This window comes from Xyrauchen texanus, chromosome 30 (genome assembly GCF_025860055.1).
Source record: "Xyrauchen texanus isolate HMW12.3.18 chromosome 30, RBS_HiC_50CHRs, whole genome shotgun sequence".
Classification (NCBI taxonomy): domain Eukaryota; kingdom Metazoa; phylum Chordata; class Actinopteri; order Cypriniformes; family Catostomidae; genus Xyrauchen; species Xyrauchen texanus.
Window position 1 is genome coordinate 601,106 of NC_068305.1, and position 4,325 is coordinate 605,430.

Below are 4,325 nucleotides of genomic sequence, written 5' to 3' on the forward strand. Positions count from 1 at the left end.
CACCTTCAACTCAACCCATCCAAGACCGAACTCCTTGTCTTTCCAGCCAGCCCTGCTGTTGAACACAACATCACCATGCAGCTGGGTCCAACTACAGTTTCGCCTTCCAAAACAGTCAGAAATCTAGGGGTAACCATTGATGATGAGCTAAATTTCACAGACCACATTTCAAAAACTGCAAGATCATGTAGATTTACACTCTACAATATCAGGAAGATAAGACCCTTCCTCTCTGTACATGCCACACAACTGCTCGTTCAGTCCCTTGTCATAACTAGACTGGACTACTGTAACGCTCTCATTGCAGGCCTTCCTGCATGTGCTATTAGACCTCTCCAAATGATCAAGAATGCAACAGCACGACTGGTCTTTAATGAGCCTAAGAGAGCACATGTTACACCAGTCTTTGTCTCTCTCCACTGGCTGCCGGTTCATGCACATATTAAATTCAAGGCCCTGATGCTGGCTTACAAAACAGTCACTGGGTCTGCTCCAGCATACCTAAAAACATTTATGCAGAGCTACGTTCCCACCAGAAGCCTGCGGTCGGCTAAGGAACGTCGCCTTGTCGTACCAAAACAAAGAGGCACCAAAACACTTTCCCGGGCTTTCAGTTTCATCATACCATGGTGGTGGAATGACCTTCCGAACTCAATCCGGGAAGCTAACTCACTCTCTATCTTCAAAAAACGGCTAAAAACACATCTTTTCCAAAAGCACTTAAACGGTAACAAAAAAAAAACATTATTTACATTTCTTGTTGCAGTTAAATCTGTTTTGTATACTATTCTGATGATAGTGAAACTTTGTAATATGGCACTTTTTGTACCACTGTCTCCCTAAGATGATTCGCTGATGTTTTTTCCTCTTTTGTAAGTCGCTTTGGATAAAAGCGTCTGCCAAATGAATAAATGTAAATGTAAATGATTATCGGTGTGATAATCAGGATGATGTAAGGGATTATAGGGGTGATAATCAAGGTGATGTAAGGGATTATAGGGGTGATAATCAAGATGATGTAAGGGATTATAGGGGTGATAATCAAGGTGACGTAAATGATTATCGGTGTGATAATCAAGGTGATGTAAAGGATTATAGGATGATAATCAAGGTGATGTAAATGATTATTGGTGTGATAATCGAGGTGATGTAAGGGATTATATGGGTGATAATCAAGGTGACGTAAGAGATTATGGGGGGTGATAATCAAGGTGATGTAAGGGATTATAGGGATGATAATCAAGGTGATGTAAGGGATAATAGGGGTTGATAATCAAGGTGATGTAAGGGATAATAGGGGTTGATAATCAAGGTGATGTAAATGATTATCTGTGTGATAATCAAGGTGATGTAAGGGATAATAGGGGTTGATAATCAAGGTGACATAAAGGATTATATGGGTGATAATCAAGGTGACATAAAGGATTATATGGGTGATAATCAAGGTGACAAGGGATTATAGGGGTGATAATCAAGGTGACATAAATGATTATAGGGGTGATAATCAAGGTGACAAAGGATTATAGGGGTGATAATCAAGGTGACAAAGGATTATTCGAACGTATGAGTCCTTTTTAACTAGGTGGGTGAGAGCCAGGTGAAGGGTGGTGGTGATGGCGTCATCTGTTGAATGGTTGGGACAATACGAGTGGGTATAGTGAGGGGGGCAGCTGGGTCTTAATGTGCCTCATGACGAGCCTCTCAAAGCACTTCATGATGTTGGGTGTGAGTGCGACGGGACGGTGGTCGTTGAGGCAGGACACTGAAGAGTTCTTTGGCATGGGGATGATGGTGGTGGCCGTGAAGCACTTTGGAACAATGGCGCTGCTCAGAGAGATGTTGAAGAAGTCGGTAAGAACATCTGCCAGCTGGTCTGCACATCCTCTAAACACTCTGCCAGGAATGTTGTCTGGTCCAGCAGCCTTCTGTGGGTTGACTCTCATAGAGTTTTTCTTACATCGGCCGTGGTAACCTGAGCACCTGGTCGTTTGGAGGAGGGCTGGTCTTACTCGCCACCACGTTGTTCTGCAACTCAAACCGATTGTTGAAGTCATTCAGAGTATCTGGAAGGGAGGCATCTTTGTCTCAGTCAACTGATGTTGTCCTGTAGTTTGTGATGGCCTGGATGCCCTGCCACATGCGCGCATGTCGCCGCTGTCCTGGAAGTGACTATGGATTCTCTGTGCATGTTTGCGCTTTGCCTCCCTGATGGCCCGGGACAGTTTGGCCCTCAATGTTCTTAGGGCTGCCTTGTTACCTGCTCTGAAGGCGGAGTCTTGGGTCCTCAACAGTGCACGCATCTCCGCAGCCATCCACGGCTTCTGGTTGAGGCGTGTGGTGATGGTATTGGAGAAAGTGACATCATCAATGCACTTGCTGATGTAGCTGATCACTGATGCTGTGTATTCCTCCAAGTTGGTAGAGTCGACATATGTTGCAGGCTCCCTGAACATGTGCCCGTCAGTACACTCAAAACAGTCCTGAAGAGCAGAGATGGCTCCTGCTGGCCAGGTTTTCACCTGCTTCTGGAGCGTTTTTTGTGTCTGACGAGCGATCTGTATGCTGGAATTAGCGTAACAGAGATGTGGTCTGAGTAGACGAGGTGGGGGCGGGGCTCCGCCCGGTACGAGCCTGGGATGTTTGTGTAAACAAGATCAAGCGTGGAATTTAGGGAGCACTGTCTTGAGATTAGCATGGTTGAAATCTCTGACGACAATAAAGAGTCTGTCAGGGTGAGCATTCTGCAGTTCCCTAATAGCCCCATACAGTTCACAGAGCGCTTCCTTAACATTAGCGCTGGGGGGAATGTAAACTCTGGTTCCCCATCTGTCGCTCTCTTCGACGTTGTGTTAAAGAAGCGACACTAGGGGTCTCTCTTGAGCGCTGAATATACCTCTGATCTATGAAAAAAGGCAGACAGAATTTGCATGTCCCGACCCCGAACATACGGGTATAAAGGCGGGGAAATGTGTCTGTTTCATTGAGAAATCTTCTTCGGATCCGATGGTCGTGTATGCAGCGAGCTGCGAGTCACACACCTGTTCCTCTACCTCTGAGCGATACTGCTGTTGGATCTAAAGTGCACTTCAGCAGCTTTCTCCTTCTCTGCACAGCACTCTTTATAAAGATGCCTTTCCGCCCCTGTGTAGTTCCTGGATGCGGTAGAGTGCTCTCCGCTTCAGACGGCCACATGCGCTGTCTCATGTGTCTGGGCTGCGATCACACCAAGGCAGCATTTGTGGATGGTTTATGTTCTCACTGCGAGAGCATGACCATGGCAACGTTGCGGTCGCGGCTTTCCTTCAACCGAAGGAACGCCACTCCAGCCGCCCCGTGTCGCTCCTTCTTCCCACGGGATTGAGGAAGACGCGGCTGGCGATGGAGGCGATCTGGGGATGGCAGTGGGCTCGGTTTCGCCGGGTATGCCCCCGCGAACCTCCCTCCCCCCGGCATGCTCGTTGACTCCCTTCTGGGCTCGAGGCAACAGCGGCTCGCCTCACGGCCAGCCTGCCTATCCTCTGGAGCTCGCTGTTTCATCGGAGAGTGGTCCGGCATCTGACACAGGTGACTCGTCTGGGCTGCCGCCTCGGGCCAGCACGCCCAGGCTGAGGCCGACGGCCAGATATCCGACATGCTTGCCCGGGCTGGACTGGAACCCTCCATCCTCCCCACAACCGTTGCGGCTGGATGATTGGTTCCTGGGGTCTGCACGCCGCTTACAGCCATGAGCACCCCTCTCCAGTCGTCAAAAAGCCCCTCGCTCATCCGCTCTCACTAACCTCGACGGCAGGGCTGCCACAGGTACACGCTGATTCATCAGGTGGATAGGGCGGTTGCGATCCACCTATGCCCCGAGAATGCTGCCACCTGGCGGGGTCGCCCTGTGCTCCCCTCCAAGGCCTGTAGGACAACGTCGTCATTGGCCGCCAAAGCCTATATCGCCACCGGACAGGCTGCTTCTGCCCTGCATGCCATGGCCCTCCTGCAAGTCCACCAGGCCAAAGCACTCAAAGATCTTCACGAGGGTAATCCTGATCCCAACGTGCTGCAGGAACTGCGCTCAGCGATCGACCTTGCAGTCACTTGGGCAGGCGATGGCCACACTTGTGGTTCAGGAATGACATCTGTGGCTGAACTTGGTCGAGATTCGCGAGACGGACAAGAAACGCTTTATCAACACCCCTGCCTCCCTGTTCGGCCTCTTCGGCAACACCGTCAAGGACTTCGCCCAGCAGATCTCCGCGGTGAAGAAGCAGACGGAGGCCATCTCCCGAGCTCTGTTTGCTCGCCGAGGGCGTCCTCCTGCGGCAAAAAAACATGCAGCT